General features: G+C 53.5%; 1 protein-coding gene across 1 annotated transcript in view; it reads left to right on the top strand.

Moving 5' to 3' along the window:
• FBXL13 (F-box and leucine rich repeat protein 13) overlaps window positions 1-20800 on the top strand; it is a 253544-nt gene that overhangs the window by 169800 nt on the left and 62944 nt on the right. The window lies entirely within an intron of this gene.

The raw sequence follows: 20800 nt of genomic DNA, 5'->3' as shown, positions 1-20800 counted from the left end.
GCGTCCAGCGCCACCACTCCCCCAGAGCCCGGCCCCAACCAGGCCGCTGCACCAGGGCCGCACGGGTACATGTCGGAGTTCAACCTTGTTCAACCGGAGCATTGAGATGGGAGAAGAGGCTGAGCTACTACATCCCCTTCCACAAGATCACTGATGAGCAACAGCAGAAGAGTCTGTTGCTCAGCATCTACAGAGAAAACATGCTGGAGCTGGCAGAGAGCCTTCTCTCACCCATGATGCTGAACGATGCCACTTATAAGGCCATCATCGAGAAGCTGACCGAACACTTCTCGCCCAGGCCAACCCGCACGTCCCGGCGCATTGAGTTCCACAAATGGGACCAGAAGGCCGGGGAGACTGTCACCATCTTCCTTGCGGAGCTTCGCCGCCTCGCCCTTGAGTATTCTTTCACCAGACTCGAAGAGGCCCTGCTTGATCGGTTCATAATTGGCCTCTGGGACGAGAAAATGCAGGTGAAGCTGGCAGTCCACAAGACCCTCACCCTAGCAGATGCCCTGATTGAAGCGGCCGCTTACAAGAAGTCACACAAGGAGTGACACGCAACCAGTGTGCACCAGATTGCAGGAGGGTCCACCCAGAAGATTCTGAGGACAACCAGCTAAAGGTACACCAGGCCGCCCCTAAATGCCCACTGCCATGTGCAACCGACCCGGCGGCAACCCAAGGCTGCGCCAGTTGCAGGGAAGCCCAAGTACCGTGATGCCATCTGCCACACGTGTGGAAAGATGGCCGATCTTGCATGCATCTGCCACTCAAAGTCACTGCGCCAGGCCCAGAGAAGCACCATGCAGCAGAATGATGGCCGCTGCCACGAGATTGCTTTCGTGGAAGACATCCAGGCACTCACGACAGCGGGGGATCAGGTATGCCAACTCCCCATGCCCTCCCCCAATAAATTCAAAGTGACTGTCCTGATAGAAGGCAAGCCCTGCAAAATGGAGGTAGACTCTGGGGTGAGCCAGACAGTCATCTCAGCCCAAACTTTCAGGAAGTTGTGCCCAGGGTGGGGTGGGGAATCCCGACTACATTTATCCCGTTCATAGTCTGTGACTTCCAGAAAAGAGAGGTCGCTGTACTGGGGTTGGGGGCAGTCCACATAAAATATGGACAGTTCTCGGGCAAACTACCCCTAATCGTAGTGGAAGGGAACCTGTGTAGTTCGCTGGGATGATCGTGGTTCAAGGCCCTGGGGATCTGGATAATGGGAATCAATTGGGCCCCATCAAGGAGAGACTTTCAGAGAGTGTGCAAGGGGTTCCCTGCTGTTTTCGATGGCACTCTGGGAACATACACCAGGTCCCTGGTAATCTTCGCCTGAACCCTAATGTGCAGCCCATAAGGCTGAAGCCCGGCGAGTCCCCCTGGCTTTGCAACCTAAGATAGAGGAGGAGCTAGACCGCCTCATGGCCCAATGAGTACTTGAGCTGGTTGCCAATACTAAGTGGGAGACCCCTATCATGACCCCGGTGAAACCGAATGGCAGTCTCCGCATTTGTGCAGACTACAAATGCATGATTAACAAAGTGCTGCAAGGCCATGCTTATCTAGTCCCCATGTCAGTCATGTGCTGGCTTCCCTTGTGGGGGCAAAAATTTTGGGGAAGCTGGATTTGGCCCAGGCTTATCAGCAGCTCCCAGTAGACACCGCCACAGCGGAGGTCCAAACCATCGTGACACGCCGGGGGGCCTTCCGATTAAGCACCTGCAGTTCGGCATCAGCGTGGCCCTGGGGATCTTCCAGAACTTAATGGACTCACTCCTTAAAGGTATCACCGGGGTCCAACCGTTCTTGGACAATGTGCTGATTGCTGTGGCCACCGAAAAGGAATTTGTCTCCCACCTCCGGGCCGTGCTGCAGCGTTTTGATGGGGCAGGTCTAAAGGCGAAAAGGGAGAAGTGTGTGTTGGGGGTTTCCACCATTGACTTTCTAGGTTACACGGTGGATGCGAGTGGAATCCACCTGGTTCAGGACAAAATTAGGGCTATTTGTGACACACCCATCCCCACCAACAAGGCAGAGCTACAAGCATTTCTCAGCTCCTCAATTTCTACCATGCCTTCCTTCCCCACAAAGCGGTAGTAGTGGAGCCCCCACATAGGCTTTTGGACAAAAGGGCTCCGTGGGTTTGGGGTCGCCAGCAAGCTGCCGCTTTTCAGGCGGTAAAAGGCATTTTGACTTCCACAGCTTGCTGGCACACTTCGACAAGCAGCTGCCCATCATTTTGGCCGGTGACGCTTCCCCTTACGGGGTGGGCACCATTTTGTCCCACGTGTTACCAGATGGCTGTGAGGTCCTGGTAGTGTACTAATTGAGGACACTGCAAAAGGTGGAGCACAATTATGCACAGACTGACAAAGAGGGCCTGGCAGTCGTGGTAAAAAAAAATTTCATGACTACCTGTACAGACGGCCCTTCACCATCCTGATGGACCACAAACTCTTGCTGGGTCTGTTTGCCCCCGACCATCAAACGCCACAAATGCTCTCCCTGAGGGGTCTACGGTGGTCCATCTTTCTCACGGGGTACCGGTACGACCTACAGTACCACCCGGGGAAGGCTATGGGCCATGCCAATGCCCTGAGTCGCCTGCCGCTGCCAGCAATGGACCCTGATCCTGCCCTTGCACACCACATTGTGTCACTGGAGTCCCTTCCAGACTGCCCGGTGCACGCCAAGGACATTGCCCATTGCTCTGCAAAGGACAAGTTCCTCTCCAGAGTTTTGGACTGGGTGTTGAGAGGATGGCCCATGGGCAGGGTGGGATCGGACTTCGTAGCTTTTGCGTCCAACGAGGATGAACTGTCGGTACATAAGGGATGTTTGTTGTGGGGGAGCAGGGTGGTGGTTCTGCCGGTGCTGCGGCAGCGAGTCCTCACCACGCGCACAAAACTGATCTGGGGATTGTGCGCATGGAGGCACTGGCCTGCAGCTATGTTTGGTGGCTGGGGATTGATGAGGCCATAGAAGCCTGGGTAGCCAGATGCCAGCCGTGCCAGGAGACCCAGCCAGCCCCACCTCGAGCCCCAGCCCAACTGTGGGGGTCCACACGTAACCCCTGGTCCCGCCTGCATATAGACTTCACAGGGCCCTTCCAGGGACAAATATTCTTCCTTATTGTGGACTCCTACTCGAAGTGGCTAGAGGTAGTCCCAGTAGTGTCGACCTCATCCCAGGCCGCTCTGGGAGCCCTCCGCAGGGTTTTCACCACTCACGGCCTATCTGACACGCTCATCTCAGACAATGGGATGACCTTCATGTCAGTGGAGTTCCAGGATTTTTGTGGCTACAACCTAATAAAACACATTATATCAGCCCCTTTCCACCCAGCCACCAATGGCCAAGCAGAAAGGATGGTGCAAGCTACTAAGGAATCACTCAGCCGCATCATCCAAGGGAACTGGGGAGCCCGCCTCATGGAGTGTTTATTGGCACAGCATACCATCCCAAGCACAGTCACTGGCTGCAGCCCGGTCGAGCTCCTAATGGGCTGGCAGCTAACAACCCTTCTGGATCACATGCACCCAGATCACGGCCCAGACCTACAAGAGGTAACCAAGGTGGTTCGGACTCCCCATGGGTTTGATACAGGGGATTTGGTGTTCGCTAAAAACTTTGGGGAGGGCCCAGTCTATATACCAGGCCAGATCTCCAGAATACTAGGGGCCATCATGTACGAGGTCACCTCAGAGGTGTCAGAACTTAAGAACTTCAAATGGATCCCATACTTGGTTTCAAAGCTAGGATTTTATTAGAGAGAACTAAGTACTGGAAGAGACGAGATAACAGTGATGGCAAGGGCCACCACTAGTACAGTTTTATACACTAAAGCAAACACATCACAAAGCCACAATTCACACCATTGCAAGCACATCTGTCTTCCCACCATCCACTATCAGTAAGGAGGTTGCCTCCTCGTTCTGAAGGCCACACGGCTTGGCTTCAAAGGGCACCAGTGTGAGAATGTGCAGAGACACACCATAATTCAATCTACAGCCCTAAATATTTTGGATACCAGTAGGGCAAGGTTAATTGCTACATAGGCACTCGGGGTTGTTAAGAGGTTACAACATGGAGTCAGTTTGGTTCAGTTACAATCTGAGCATGAGCAATACTGAAAGTACAAAGCAGGTACTGGTTACATTACAGAGAAGCCTCAGCAGTAGTTACAAGTTCTGACATACTGCCCCCCCTAAGCGCCCCCCCCACGGGGAACCAACTTGGGCTTGTGTGGGTACAGTAGGTGAAACTTTTTCAGCAGTTGCGGAGCGGATACATCCTGTGACTTGACCCACTCGTCACAGCTCGGAGGGAAGTGTTTCCATCTGATCAAGTAATACAACTGGCCCCTTTTTACTCTGGAATCCAGAATTTCCTGGACCTCATGGTGACTCTGACCCCTCACTGTCGTCGGAGGGGGCGACGGGGCCCTGGGATGGAATGACGTAGCACCAGGGTCTTTCCGAAGAAGGCTGCAATGAAAAACAGGATGGATCTTACTTAGAGACTTGGGCAGGTCGAGTTCTACGGTTACCTTGTTTATGACCCTTTTGATTTTAAAGGGCCCCAGGAACTTTAGAGCCAGCTTGCGGCACGTTTGTGGGAGGGGGAGGTTCTTTGTAGATAAGAAGACCGTATCCCCCACCCTCAATTCCCACTCGGGGGAATGTTTCTTGTCGAACTGCTTTTTGTATGCTTTTTTCGCTTCCTCCAGATTTTCCTGAATACCCTTCCAGCCTTCACGAAGGCCCTCCCACCATTGTTGGCAAGAAGTGGGCTCGGACGGGCTGGCGGGGAGGGCGAGCGTGGGAAACGGCTTGCCCTCGTAGCCGTTAATGATTTGGAAGGGGGAAGTTTTGGTAGAGCTGTGGAGGCTGTTGTTATAGCCATATTCAGCGAAGGGGAGGAGGTCCACCCAGTTGGACTGTTGGAAATTAATAAAACATCGGAGATATTGTTCCAGAAGGCCATTGACCCTCTCAGTCTGTCCGTCCGACTGGGGGTGATAGGCGGAGCTGAGACCCTGTTCAATACCAGCAAGTTTGCAGAACTCTCGCCAGAAGTTGGCAACGAACTGCGTTCCGCGGTCACTAATGACCTTGTCGGGGAACGAGTGTAGGCGTACAATGTGAGTGAAAAAGAGCTGAGCGAGCTTTTTTGCTGTGGGGAGTTGCTTACAGGGGATGAAGTGGGCTTGTTTAGAAAAAGTGTCGACTACAACGAGAATGACTGTTTTTCCCTGTGAGGGAGGAAGCTCAACAATGAAATCCATGGAGACTACAGACCAAGGCCGGTTGGCCGTGGGGAGGGGGACCAGGTGGCCGGGGGGTTTACCCCCCCTTCGTTTTGCCATGAGGCAAGTGGGGCAGGCGAGAACGAATTCGGAGACGTCTTTTTTGATTTTTGGCCACCAAAACTGTCGGGTGAGTAAGTTGAGCGTTTTGACATAGCCGAAATGCCCTGCTAGGCGACTAGAATGGCAGCGTTGGAGGACTTCCTTTCTGAGGGGACTGGGCACATAGATTTTGTCATTGTGCAACCAGAGACCGTTTTCACTCTTAGTTAGGTTAGGTGGACGGTCAGTTTCTAGGTTTGATTCAGTAAGAAACCGGGGCAGAAGGTCTCCGTCTGGAGGGGTAGTTTGTTTCCCCGAGCGGGTGGTGACTCCGCCCGAAATGGCTGACGGGGGAATGAGTGAATCCACAATTTCCTCTCTGAGACTGTCGTGCTGGGGCATGCGTGAGAGGGCGTCTGCTAAAAAATTTTTTGAACCTGGGATGTGTTTCAACACAAAGTCAAATTTTGCAAAGAAGCCCGCCCACCGGATTTGTTTTGCAGTCATTTTGCGGCGCCCGGTGAGGGCTTCGAGGTTTTTGTGATCGGTCCATATTTCAAAAGGTACCCTCGCTCCTTCAAGCCAGGAGCGCCAGGTTTTAAGGGCAAACATGACTGCAAACGCTTCCTTGTCCCAGACAGACCAATTTCTTTGTTCGTTAGAAAATTTTCTAGAAATGTAGGCACATGGACGAAGCACCCCGTTCTCTCCCCTTTGCATCAATATGGCTCCGATTGCGGCGTCGGAGGCGTCGCATTGAACCACGAAGGGTTTCAACTCGTCAGGATGTGCTAACACGGGTTCTGAGGTGAAGAGGCGCTTTAATTCGGTAAAAGCCTTTTGGCAGTCCGGCGTCCACGTTAAGCGTGCGCCTGGCTTTTTCGCCTCTTCACTTTTGCCCTTGGTTTTTAGGAGTTCGGTTAGGGGAAGCATGACTGTGGCGAACCCTTTGATGAACTCACGGTAGAAATTTGCGAACCCGATAAAACTTTGGAGCTGTTTGCGGGTTCTGGGGGGTTCCCAATCCAGCACCGCTTGGACCTTTGCGGGGTCCATTGACAGTCCCTCCCCCGACACTCGGAAACCCAGATAGTCAAGCTCAGTTTTGTGAAATTCACACTTTGCCAACTTGGCGTACAATTTGTGTTTACAAAGGGTGCTTAACACTTTCCTGACTAGCGGCACATGAGATTTGAGATCTTGCGAATAGATAATGATGTCATCAAGGTACACCACCACCCCCTTAAAGAGGAAGTCACGTAGCACTTCATTGATAAAGTTCATGAATACCCCAGGGGCCCCCTGTAGTCCGAAGGGCATGACTAGGTACTCGAATTGTCCTAGAGGGGTGTTGAAAGCCGTTTTCCACTCATCCCCCTCCTTGATGCGGACGCGGAAGTACGCGTCCCGAAGGTCAAGTTTGGTGAATATCTTTCCTTTCGCTACAGTGTTCAACAAGTCTTTTATCAACGGGATCGGGTATGCGTTGGACATCGAAATCCCGTTTATCGCACGAAAATCTGTGCAAAGTCTAAGCGTCCCGTCCTTCTTCTTTTGGAAGAGGACGGGGGCGGCGTGGGGGGCTGTGGCCGGTCGTATGAACCCACGCTTAAGGTTTTTGTCCAAAAATTTTCGGAGTTCCGCTTTCTCCGCCCAACCCATGGAGTATAGTTTCGCCTTGGGAAGCTGTTGCCCCGGGATCAATTCAATGGCGCAATCCGTGGGGCGATGGGGTGGTAGCTCATCTGCTTCCTTCTCGCTAAAAGCTAGCCTTAAGTCCCGATACTCCTTGGGAATCGAAGCGACTTCCTCGAGTGTGAGGCAAGCCCGTTCGTTTTGGGGGGGAGCGTGCGGCCCCCATTCGGGGCGCCAGTGGTGGTGTTCGCACCTCCAATCGGGGAATCGGACGATCTGTTCCGCCCACCTTATGTCGGGTTGGTGGCGGGCGAGCCAAGCCGAGCCCACCACCACATCGAAAGAGCAAGAGGGGGCGATTACGAAAGTTTCAATCCCCCAGTGCTCTTCGGTTCCTACCGGGACCGCTTGGGTCTCAAGAGTACACGGTTCCCCCCTCATGGGTCCCCCGTCCATCTGTTGAAATTGCATCGGTTGCGGTAGAGGCGAGGTGGCTAATCCCAGTGCCTCTACTAAGCGGGGGGTAATTAGGTCTCTGTTACACCCTGAGTCGATTAACGCTCGGGCGTGCATGAACCGCTTTAAGTTTGGATTAAGGAGGGTGACTGCCATAAACAATAAACCCCCAGTGGCTCTCACCGTGAGGAGTGCCGGCTGTTGTTGGACCTGCTTTGCGGCACCCATTAAAGCAGGTCGCTGTCGTTTCCCGCCGACTCGGTCTCGTCCGACTCTTCGGTTGATTCCTCCACGGCCGTCAGGTCGGTGGTAAAATCCTCGTCATTCGCCAAGGAAGTGGCAACGGAGCCCCGACTGGGCTCCTTCGAGCGGCTACTCTTTTTCTTCTTCGGCCCCGAGGCGGCCGGTTTCGCCGAGGGTGGTGTTGCTCCTGCTTTAACGGGGCAGTTGGCGGCGAGATGATCCGGGTCTCCACATCTAAAGCATTTGCGCGCGGCGGCGGGGGTTGAGGTCGCTGGGGTCTTCCTCCCTTCCGCTTTAGTCGGAGTGTGTTTGGCCCCCTTCTTCCCTAACTGCTGCCGGCGCATCCCCACATGTTGGAGGTTGGTTTCCACCTCCCCGGCCAGTTGGATCCATCCGACCAGGGTGTCGGGTCTCCCTTGGCTGTAGCAGCGGTCGAGGATGTTCGGGTTCAAACCATTGCGGAAGGCGGTGTACTTCATGACTTCGTTCCACCCCCGGGCCGCCGCACAATATCCCAGGAACTCAGTAGCATACTCGCGAGTAGTGCGGTTGCCTTGCTCGATGCGCTGGAGGGCAGCGATGGCTTTCTCCTCTCGAAGGGGGTCGCCGTACTGGCGGAGCATCGCGTGCAGGAAACCCGCGACTGTTGCCAGTTCGGGCTTCCTTCCCGTGTAGAGCCCCACGTACCACTTGCGGGCCGGGCCCCTCAGGCGGGACGAAATATGGTTTACTCGGCTGGCCTCCGTCGCGTAGTCGGCACCCCAATGGGTGAAGAACGTGTCGCATTGTATCGTGAAATACTCCACGTCCTCTGGATTCCCGTCGAATGTAATCTTCAACTCCCTGCCCCTTCCGTCGCCCCCCCCGGGAGCCGCTGGGCCAGGGATCGCCGGAGGTCCCCCTGGGAGCGGGGCCTGGGGTACTGCCGGCGGCGGCACCGGGCCTGGCGGGGCAGGCAGCACCGGGGCGGGTGGCGCCGGTTGCACCGGAACGGGTGGTGCCGGTGGCGCCGGGGCAGGCGGTGCGGGCGGTGGCGGAGCCGGCGGAGCTGGGGCGGGTGCCACCGGTGGTGCTGGGGCCGGCGGGGCCGGTGGAGCCGCGGGCGGTAGCCCCAGCGGCAGACCTCCTCCTAACGGCGGGATCCCCAGGACCGCGGTTTGCAGGGTTCGAAGCTGGTCGTAGATCGCGCCCAGGTTCTGCTGCACGTCTTCCGCCATCGATACGCGGGACCTGTGCACGTCGTCGTGAATTTCCCGCACCCAGTCGAATAAGTCGTTGCGGAGGGTTCGGATCGGGTCGTCCCCACCTCGCGTCCCGGGACCTTCTCCCAAGTCCTCGTCGTCGTCTCCGGTTCCTCCTTCGCCCAACATGCTCCGGTAGCGCTGCTCCGCGGCGTCGATCGCGGCCGTGGACTTCCGCGGGCTCCAGGGTCGTGGGGCAGGGAACGCGTCGACCGAGAAAGGCGCCGGGACCTTAATTTTTCGCCGGACCCCCGTCACCTTCGGGTCGAGCGGCGGATCGTCTGTAGGGGTGGTGGGCTCTCCGCTGTCTGGAACTTTTGCCGCCATCGGACCAAGTTTCCAGTTCAGATAAGCCACGAAACAATGGGATCACTGTTATAATGTCAGAACTTAAGAACTTCAAATGGATCCCATACTTGGTTTCAAAGCTAGGATTTTATTAGAGAGAACTAAGTACTGGAAGAGACGAGATAACAGTGATGGCAAGGGCCACCACTAGTACAGTTTTATACACTAAAGCAAACACATCACAAAGCCACAATTCACACCATTGCAAGCACATCTGTCTTCCCACCATCCACTATCAGTAAGGAGGTTGCCTCCTCGTTCTGAAGGCCACACGGCTTGGCTTCAAAGGGCACCAGTGTGAGAATGTGCAGAGACACACCATAATTCAATCTACAGCCCTAAATATTTTGGATACCAGTAGGGCAAGGTTAATTGCTACATAGGCACTCGGGGTTGTTAAGAGGTTACAACATGGAGTCAGTTTGGTTCAGTTACAATCTGAGCATGAGCAATACTGAAAGTACAAAGCAGGTACTGGTTACATTACAGAGAAGCCTCAGCAGTAGTTACAAGTTCTGACAAGAGGGCAGGTTCACTATGAGGCGGCACATAGACGAATTGCGGTCATGTGAGGCACCCAAAGACAGGAGCAAGGGGAAAAGCCCGGCAACCTGTGCCGGCCCTGAGAACCTCTGAACCAACCGAAGCAGAAGCCCCAGTTTCTACACCTCCGTCCGCGCCAGAAGCCACTGGGGAACCAGAGCCGCTGTACACTCCCGAGACCTCGGAACTGCCAGCTGAAGCTCCAGCATTGCCGACCCCGCAGCTATTCGTGCCAGAAGCTGCGACTGCCCCTCTGTCCATTCCTATGCTCAGGAATGGGGACTAAGTGGGGAGGGATGTTATGTATGTGGACTCAATTGAAGATTAATGGGTGTTCCTTCCTGGCTCATTGGAGCCATATGGACTAAGCTTGGGGACTTGGGAACAATGGGCAGCAGGATCCAAATCTCCACTGCCCTACACCAATCACAAGCCCCGCCGGTTTGAACGATCCAATAACGTGCTTGTGTGGGTACCCTGAGTTGTATATAAGTTTGGCCCCATTGTCCTAGTTCTCAGTCTTTACTGTGCAGCCATCTACAATGCTGTACCAAATGAAGAGCTGTTATTCACCACCACCTCACCTCTTCAATGCCTAAGAACCCGCTATATTATACCTCACAAGGGAAGCCGAGCTCGGAGGAGAACACCCCTGCCCACAGCCCTTGCTCAGCTTTCTCAGCTCTGCCCAAGGAGGCTGAACAGGGGCTGCAGATGAGCCGTGCCAGCACAGCGCAGTCTTGGAGGCTCCAGAAGCCCGCCCAGCCCTCTTCTGCTGCACTGCTGTGCCTGCCCTCCCCACAGGTGGGGGTGTGGCAGCTGGGTAGGCAGGGGGGCATGGGGGAGGTTCCAGCCTGGGGCGCCCAAGGCCCTAGCACCAAGCCTTAGCCCTCACGTAAATTGTATTACAAAAAATCTAAGCTTGGCAGGACCATTGCCTTCTAACTAGGGAATGTTCCAGGCATACCAACTTGAAAGTTGATTTGATGCATGAATGTCTCTTGGACGTCTAAATATAAGAACCAGATCTAAAAGTTTCAGAACTGTATCTTTGGAAGGGGGGCTGGACTGGAAAACTCAGGGACTCCATATACATATAAAACTGCACTACACCAAGTCATCTAGCTCAGTATTTTACTCTAACTGGAAGTGGCTCTTCAGGGTGCCCTGCACAGAAAGATTTTTCCCAAAGCTTGCTAAGACTGAATATAAGCCTGAGATCTTCTGTGTGGCAAAGATGTACTGTATCACTGAACCAGAGCACCTCTATCCAATATTTCAATGTATTAGCTCCCATCCAGCCCATTACTTTCTATTCAGGGGTTGGCCTTACAATGGCTTTCCTCTTTCCTTGAAGGTCGGGGACAAAAGGTCGTGATTGGGGGGGAACTATCCCGGAGGCGCACGCTTGATTGCGGAGTGCCCCAAGGGGCGGTTCTCTCCCCGATGTTATTTAACATCTATATGCATCCCCTTGCCCAAATTGCCCGAAGGTACGGGCTGGGTTGTCACCGGTATGCTTATGACACCCAGCTCTATCTGCTTATGGACGGCCGGACGGCCTGCGCCCCAGAAAATCTGGACCGGGCGTTACAGGCCGTAGCTGAGTGGCTCAGACTGAGCGGGCTGAGGCTAAATCCAGCGAAGACAGAGGTCCTCTGCTTGGGTCGTCGGGGTCCGGGGGGGGGGGAATTCCCCCTGCCAGTTTTTGACGGTGTGCTGTTGATAGCGGCTGACAGAGTCAAGAGCCTGGGGGTACTATTGGAGCCTTCCTTAAAGATGGAGGCTCAAATAGCAGCCACTGCCAAGTCCGCTTTTTTCATCTTAGGCGGGCAAGGCAGTTGGCCCCCTTCCTGGTGCTTGACGATCTAGCATCAGTGATCCATGCTACAGTCACCTCGAGGTTGGACTACTGCAATGCCCTCTACATGGGGCTGCCCTTGTGCCAAACCCGGAAGTTGCAGCTAGTGCAGAATGCTGCGGCCCGGCTGTTATTGGGGCTCCCAAGATGGGAGCACATTCGGCCAGGGCTCCGGGTTCTGCACTGGCTGCCAATAACATACCGAGTCTGGTACAAGGTGCTGGTTATCACCTTTAAAGCCCTATATGGCCTAGGACCTGCCTACCTGAAGGACCGTCTCTCCCCACATGTTCCCCAGAGAGTGCTGAGATCGGGAGCCCAAAATCTTCTCGTTATCCCCGGGCCAAAGGAAGCCCGCCTGCAATCTACCAGGGATAGGGCTTTCTCTGTAATGGCCCCTTCCTGGTGGAACCAGCTGCCAGAAGAGGTGAGGGCCCTGCGGGACCTTGCTCAGTTCCACAGGGCCTGTAAGACAACCCTCTTCCGGCTGGCCTATAACTAACCGGCATAGGAAACTAAGTGTAGCTTTATTAGACTTCTGCTTTGTTTTAATGTTTTTATATTTTAAATGTTTTTAATTGTGTAAATGCCTAAACTTAATATTGTTATGTTGGATTCCATGTGTTGTGAGCCACCCTGAGCCACCTTGGTGGGAAGGGCGGGATACAAATCATAAATAAACTAAACTAAAAAATTCACCATAACCACTGTACCATTTGACTCCGATGGAAAGGTGAAATAGAATGTGCTGAGGGCATATCATTCCAAATCCCCAGACAGCTGGAGAAAGGAGTTTCATGTTGACATTAAATAGCACAGTGGATAAAATAGAGACAGATAGAACCTCATAACACAGTTCCTAGAGACAGAGCTAAATTATCCCATTGCTATCTTTTGGAATCAATCCTTCAGTTAGAAACAGCACTATGCCAAAACCCAGGCCTGCAGTCAGATTGAAATGGATCCAGATAATCAGTTTCATACAAAAACCCTGGAATTGAACTGACATTACAGTTTGCCCAAGCAGGGGAAATTTGTAACCAGCCAATATTTAGAACAATTGGTTGGGTCCATGGATGGTTTATTCAGAAGCTCCCTGACAATTACATCTTTCTCTGCTTGTTCTCTTTCCCAAGGACCAGACTGATAATTTCATTTTTGCTTGATATAATCACCTAAGGCAAGGATCAAGAGGACAGGTAGAAGGCTGAATATCTCCAGATACTTTGCTCACATTTTAGGACTGTAACAATTAAATTTAATCTAAGCAAAAGTAGCAATCTGGAACGCTGGCAACATCTGGTAGATGTACTGAATGCATATTATCATCCAAATCAGAGCAGATATAGGGTGCGGTCAGATGTCCAAAAAACCCCGCTACAGGCATGAGTTGAGCCCGCAGGCATGTCGGATTTTACCCGGACGTTCACACGTCCGCATCTGTGAAGTGTGCTTAGCCCGTGCCCGTCCCACGCTGATGCGCCTTGCTCGCGGATTAATTTGCTAGTGCTTTTAATCCGGAACAAGACGCTCCCTGAGCGCTTCCTGAGCGCTCTGCAGCATCTGAACCGGCAATCGTTGCTCAGTCGCAGCAGCGCTTCCTGCTTCCAGCTTCCCGCCATGCATATCACTGCGCCATCGAAGGAAGGAATCTGGGGCGTGCGAAGGATCCAGATAGCCTTAAGGCAGTCTCTCAGAAAGCAACGCACAAAGCAGCATGGCTGAGAGCCATGGCATTTGTTTTTTTTTTGTTTCCCCCGCTGGTCTATCGATATATCGATATATCGACATATCGATGCATCGAAATGGAATGTGATGTCCCGTGCGCGGTATCAAATGCCATGGGAAAGAAGGAAAGCGGCTGCGACCCCTCATTGTTACGATACCAGACCAGGGGGGGGGGGAATGAATGGTTGCCAGGGCGCCTGGAGAACTGAGCTCGCACACGTCTGGCCAGAGTGCCTGCTAGCACAATGAGTGTCTTGCCGTAGTCGCGGGGGCCAGCCGTGGAACGGAAGAGACTGAGCCGCCAAGGAGCTATCCAGGCGATTGGTTCTGAACTTCATCTCATCTTAGTAGAAGGCTCACGTATACACCAATGTCACCTTTAGCGTTCAAACAACAGTCTTCCCCATGAACGGATTGCCACTATTTGAAAATAGGCCAGTGCAAACACAAACGCGCATGCGCTCAAACGAATCCAAAAAAGCTGTTAGCGCCCAGCACTGCGCCTGCGCTAATGCTGGTTGCCGCCTTATGAAAGTAGTTCCAGTAGGGCGCTGTGTGATCGAGCAATGATGGGATCAACATGGGATAGCATCGGAACTCCACGCTGTCTGATCAGGGAGCTGGATGCAACGGATTATTTGAGAGACGCGTTAAAGACGCTTTAAAGATGGATTTAATGTAAGTGTGACCGCACCCATAGGCACTCTTATCTGCAACCAAGTAACAATGGGATGTTGAAAAGGTCACTGAATTACTGTTAGAACCTGCACTTATCCTGGGTTCCCCCTCTATCCCCCTGTCCCAAACCCAGGAAAGCAGGGATAGAGGTAGTCCAGTTATTAACAAAAACAGAGACAAAATTTTAATCCTCTCTCCAGGCTAAACAGGTAGTCTGCCACCAGGCTCTTTAAACTATTCCCAAGGTCTCTAGAGGAAAGAGCCTTACTGGGAAACTAGATCAGAAGGTCAGCCCTGCAAGGTAGGACTTGCAACACTGAGTTTCAAAGTCAAGAATTAATCATAGTCAAGCGAATCTAAGCCACTGGACTGAACTTTGGGACCATCGAGTCAAAGTTCACAGAAGGTACTATATATATATACGTACAATGTATATTAATAAATACAAGACTTAATCTTGTATTCTAATCCTGGCCAGTTAAACTTCCCGCCACAGATCTTGATGGGCGGGGCGTCGGGCAAGCTACATCCGGGGACCCGTGGGTTTCCCTTGGTTGCCTCTGTAGCTTAATCTTGCCTCTTGTACAAGAATTAATCATAGTCAAGCGAATCTAAGCCACTGGACTTAACTTTGGGACCATCGAGTCAAAGTTCACAGAAGGTACAATGTGTGTGTGTGTGTGTGTGTGTGTGTATATATATATACAATGTATATTAATAAATACAAGACTTCTGAAGGATTAAACATAATAAGACTGTTCTTTTCTAGCTGACATTCATTTCAAAGCATAGTTACTAGGTTCCAAGAAACACAAAGATACTCCAGCATTCACAAGATGAAACAAGGCCTTCAACTTCCAGGAACAGATGAACTGCCTTTAGCCACCAACATAGCAAAGGTGATAATGGTTCAAGCAGCCCACCCAGTCAACTTCTAGGCAAAGCATAACTAAATTTGTAATGTACTGAGTTACGAGACGGGTTGAAGGCAACATGCTTTATTTGGTGGTACATTACAAGAGAGGGAACACGCGGGCTGGGCCCCGCTTATATACATTTCCCGGAACTGCCCCCCAGTCTGACCAGTCTAATCCTGGCCAGTTAAACTTCCCGCCACAGATCTTGATGAGCGGGGCGTCAGGCAAGCTACATCCGGGGACCCGTGGGTTTCCCTTGGTTGCCTCTGTAGCTATCGCCACGCGGTACATTAGCTTACGTTTCAAGACATAACACTCCTCCCCCCCTACATACATAGTCTTGCAAGTATGCTGGAGCCTTGCGTTCCCTGGTCGACCTCCTTGGAGTTGCTTGTGGAGTAGGAGTGGCCACCAGGCCGGCCGGGGCTGCGGCTGCTGCAGCGGATGGGGCGGTGGTTTCCCCGCGTGGGGGTAATGCTGGCCTAGGGCTGTCCGCCACCTGTTGCCCTTCTGGTGCCCCTGCTCCTGGGGGGGTCGTCCCCGCCACGGTATTGCTCTTCCGCCCGATCGGTTGGAGCGGTCTGCATGAGCGGGGTAGCTCTTGGTGTGGTTGCGGCTGTTGGTTCATCCTCGTTCCTTACTACAGCTGGCTCTTCCGGCAAGGTGTGGCGGCGCATCTGATCTATATGGCTCCGCAGGATTTGGCCCCCTCTGTTGAGACGTCATAGTGGCAGGACCCAGTCATGCGCAGCACTCGGCCTGCTACCCACTTAGGGCCGCTTGCGTAGTTCCTTGTGTACACTGGATCCCCCGGGAAGAATCCCCTAGTCGCTTCCCTGATCTCGGGTGAACTGCGGTCAGTGGCCCAGTCTGGATGCAAGCGGTCTAACCTTGTGATCAACTTCCTCCCCATTAACAACTCGGCTGGTCTCACCCTGGTGACTGGGTTGGGGGTGATTCTATTATCAAATAAGAAGACGGCCAGGCGGTGGTCCCAGTCCCCCTGTACTATGCGTCCCAGGGCCTCTTTTGTGGTGCGTACCATCCGTTCCGCTTGGCCGTTGGTGGCTGGATGGAAGGGGGCGGACTGTATGTGTTGAATTAGATATCTCTACAAGAACTCCCGGAATTCCCGGGAGGTGAACGCGGTCCCATTATCCGAGACGATGGCGTCAGGAATCCTGTGTGTGCAAAGAACCCTGCGCAACGCCCGGACCGCCGCCGCCATTGAGGTGGAAGCTACGGGGATAACTTCCAACCACTTGGTGTAAGCGTCCACCAGAATGAAGAATGTTTGACCCTGAAATGGCCCTGCAAAGTCAATGTGTAACCTAAACCACGGCTTCCTATGGGCTTCCCAGCGGTGGACAGGGGCACTGGACTGTTCGGGCCGGGACTCCTGGCAGGTCTGGCACCTTCGAACCCACCCCTCGATCTCTTCGTCCATCCCCAGCCACCATACATAGCTGCGTGCTAGGGCCTTCATCTGTACAATCCCTGGATGAGTTTCGTGTAGGGCCTCCAGCACTTGTTTCCGCAATGGGGGGGGGGACCACCACCCTGCTTCCCCAGAGAAGACACCCCTTGTGAGTGGACAGTTCTTCCCTGCGTGTTGTGAATGCCCTGAATTCTTCAGCTTGCTTTCCCTCGGGCCATCCCCTCCCCACCCAGTCGAGAACCCACGCGAGTATTTTGTCCTGCCCCGTGGCCTTCGCTACCTTGGCAGCATGGAGGGGTCTCTCCGGTAGCGTTTCAATGAGCATCACATGGTGGGCTGGGGCTGGGTACATGGAGGGCAGCCGCAGGAGGCTGAGGGTGTCCGCGTGTCCCATCGCCTTGCCTGGGCGGTGGACCAGGGCATACGAATAAGAGTTTAGGAACTGATTCCACTGCAGGATGCGCTGCGACAGAATCTGTGGCGTCTGGCGGTCTGGGGTGAGGAGTCACAAGAGCGGCTTATGGCCCATGGCGATCGTAAAACATCTACTGTACAGGTAGTTGTTAAATTTATGCACCCCCGCCACTATTGCTAAGGCTTCCTTATCAATCTGGGCATAGTTGCGCTCGGCGGGGGTCAGGGTCCTGGAGTAGTAGGCTACCGGGACCTCCCTCCCGTCTAGGAGTTGGTGACCGAGGAAGGTGCCCACCCCATACGGTGACGCATCACACACTAAGATCACTGGCAGGGCTTCATCAAAATGGTGGAGCACGTTATTGGATACGAGGAGCCCCTTGACCGCCTGAAAAGCGGCTGCCTGCTTCTTTCCCTAGACCCACGGGGCGTTTTTGTCTAGGAGCCTATGGAGGGGTTCTGCTATGGCCGCTTTGTAGGGCAAAAATGAATGATAAAAATTTAATAACCCCAAGAAACTTTATAGCTCCGCCTTGCATGTGGGGGCCGGGGCATCCACTATGGCCTTGGTCTTGTCGGCCGTCAGGTAGATCCTTGCAGCATCCACCGCAAACCCCAAGAACTCCACCCTCAGCACCCTGAGGGAACACTTTCCCCACTTGACTTTCAGTTTGGCCGCCTGGAATCTGCGGAGTACCTCTCGCAGACGGTTGCTGAACTCCTCCGTGTCTGGTGTGGTGATCAGAACGTCGTCGAAAAACGGTTTCACCCCGGGGATCCTTTGAGGTGAGAATCCATCAGGCTCTGAAAGACCCCCCGGAGCCACACTCACCCCAACCGCTGCACCCTAAAAGCTCCCCTGTGGGTCACTATGGTCTGGGCTTCTGCCATCTCGGCGTCCACTGGTAGCTGCTGGTACGCCTGGGCCAAGTCCAGCTTCCCAAATTTATTTGACCCCACTAGTGCTGCCAAAACGTGGCTGACTACTGGAACAGGGTATGGGTTGTCTTGTAGTACCTTGTTTATGGTGCACTTGTAATTGGCGCATATGCGCACATCCCCATTTGGATTCACTGGGGTAACTATTGGGGTTTCCCATGTGGCGTAGGAAACCGGTTCCAGCACTCCCTGGGCTGTGAGGCGGTCCAGCTCTGCTTCAATTTTGGGCTTCAGAGCGAACGGGACCCACCTGGCCTTCAGCTGAATTGGTTGCATTTGGGGGGTCCAGAGGTAAGGATATGGGAGGGCCCTTGTAGCACCCTAGGGCCCCATCAAACACCTCTGGGAATTCCCGGCACATGTGCTCGAACCCTTGCATCCCCAGCTGCTGTACCCCCACGATCTGAATTCCCAGTGGTCGAAACCAGGCCAGGCCCAGCAGTGTGGTGAGCTGGCATTTGACCACAAGTATATCAAGTTTCCCCCTAAAGCTCTTAAACTCCACCCTCACTGTGGCCCATCCCAGAATCTGAACAGGGTTTTTTTGGAAGTCCCATAGTATGAAACCAGCCAGTCGCAGCCTGGGCCGGCCACGTGGGCACAGTTTTCTTAGGGACTCCTCTGAAATTATGGAGAAGGAGAAGCCCGAGTCCAGTTCCATCAGGCAGGGGCTGCCCTCGATCCTGATCGAGACTTTGACCTTGTCGGGGGTATTGCTGGGCAAGTTCATTACTGCAGGCTCGTTGAGGCGGTCGAGTAGTCCTCAGTTGAGTCTTGGTTGGTGGACTGGCATCTGCGGGTGGCCTTCACTCGGCAAGCCCGCGCGATGTGGCCCATTTTCCCGCAGTTCCTGCAGTCCACGTTGCGATAGGGGCAGTCCCGACGCTCATGTGGGTCCCCGCAGCTGGCGCACTTGGTGGTGGCTGGTTTCTCGGTCGCTCATGGCCACTGGGTCGCTCTCGGTCCCATCCCGGGTGGGCAGCGTAGCTGGAGTGTCTCCTCCTCTGGGTGGCCCTGCACCATCTTCTCCTGATGGACGGCTTCTGCCCTCGGGTTGTGGAAAGCTTTAGTGGCTCTCTCGAATGCTGTGGCCTCGTTGAAGATGCCCTGGAGGGTGAACTCTTCCTTTGCGAAGAGCTTCTGCTGTAGTCTTTTGTCCCTCAGGCCCCAGGAGAAACGGTCCCTCAGGGCCGCCTCTAGCTTGTCAAAGCTACAGTTTCCCGCAATTTGGCGAAGAGTGGCCAGGTATTCGGCTGCCATCTCTCCCGCCTCTTGGTCCCTCTTGTGGAAGAGGAATCGGCGGGCGATGATTGAGGGCTGGGGCAAGAAGTGCCCCGTAAGGAGTCGGACTATCTCCTCGTAAGTCTTCTCCGTGATTCTCGCGGGGGCCGAGAGACCCTTGACGATCTCGAATGTGGCCTCTCCACAGACGCTCAGAAGCACGTCTCTCTTCCAGCTGTCGTCCGTTATCATGTTTGCTTGAAGGTAGCAATTGACCCGCTCGGTGTAGGTCTCCCACCTCTCCGGTTTAGCGGGGTTGAACTCTTCGAGGCGACCCATCGTTCCGCCCGGGTTAGCCATGGTGGCTGCAGCGGCAGGTGCTTCCGTCTCCCTGGATGATGTGCCTTCTTTGTCTCCGGCCAGCTCTACGAAGGTCCTCTTCGGGAGTTACCTGGCTAGGATCCCACCTTCGTCGCCACTGTAATGTACTGAGTTACGAGACGGGTTGAAGGCAACATGCTTTATTCAGTGGTACATTACAAGAGAGGGAACACGCGGGCCGGGCCCCGCTTATATACATTTCCCGGAACTGCCCCCCGGTCTGACCAGTCCAATCCTGGCCAGTTAAACTACCCGCCACAGATGGGCGGGACGTCGGGCGAGCTACATCCGGGGACCCGTGGGTTTCCCTTGGTCGCCTCTGTAGCTATCGCCACACGGTACATTAGCTTACGTTTCAAGACATAACAAAATTTATAGAAGTAGAATCTAACCACCTTCTGAGCCTAAGGAGCCAACCAGAATCCACAGGGTGATGTAACCTTCCACTTAGTTGCCAGGGAGACCAAGAGTCAAATGCCAGCTAATTCAGCCTTGGGTCTCAAGCTAGAAGCTGTAAGAAATTCCCTAATTGGAAGCCAGTAAGAGATAGCAGTACCAGCTTCCACAGCTGCTGATGATTTCACTAGAAAGCTGTTAAGCAATTATCTCTTAGCGAGAGCATAATTTTAGAGTTGTTTTCTCAGGCAAGAGGCCTAGCAGAAAGCCAGCCCAAAGTCACTGACTGATGAAAGTTTGCAAGAAAGTCTAAAAGGACTACAGCACCAAGCAGACTTTCCATCACTGAATGGCACTGTACAGACACAAGGATAGTAAATGTATTTACTCTGCTACTGTCGCAGCCAGAGAATAGACTCTGATGTGGTCAACTTGTGTTCAGTTGTGCTTGTCCTGAGATGTTCTCCACCAATGTTTTAGCTATTGGTTATATCACTTAATTGCCCTATATCTCTCAGTTTACCAAGGGGCTAAATAGTCACAGCTAACTAAGTCAGCTTAGAAGGAACACTGTTCTAAGCCCAGCCACCATATTCAGGAGCCTCTCATTGGCTCCCAGATGACATTGCAGAGCGTGGCCAGGCCTGAAGCTACACCTGGTTTGGCAACAGGAGAGCCACTCCATACCTGGAGAAACTTCCTGGCACTGCAGTTGCTGCAGCTGTTAAAGTAAGGAGGGGAAAGAAAGAGAGACTGGACGAATATTGACAAGAGGGGGGTCAGGAGAAATAGAAAGGGAGTTGCTTGATGGAGACTATATCGCAAAAGGGAGAAGGGGTAGGTTGGCAGATAAAAGGAGGGAAGTAGGGGGAAATAGGAGATAGGTCGACAGAGCAGGGGAGTGTAGATTGATGGAGAAGGGGTGGGGGTAAAAGATATGGGGATAGGGTGATGGATAAAGGAAGGGGGAGAAAGAAGGGGGAAATTGCCAGAGAAGGGAAAGGGGAA

Source organism: Heteronotia binoei, chromosome 8 (assembly GCF_032191835.1).
Source record: "Heteronotia binoei isolate CCM8104 ecotype False Entrance Well chromosome 8, APGP_CSIRO_Hbin_v1, whole genome shotgun sequence".
NCBI classification, from domain to species: Eukaryota; Metazoa; Chordata; class Lepidosauria; order Squamata; family Gekkonidae; genus Heteronotia; species Heteronotia binoei.
Note: the sequence above shows the minus strand (reverse complement) of the source record. Positions and strands in the feature narration are given on the sequence as shown.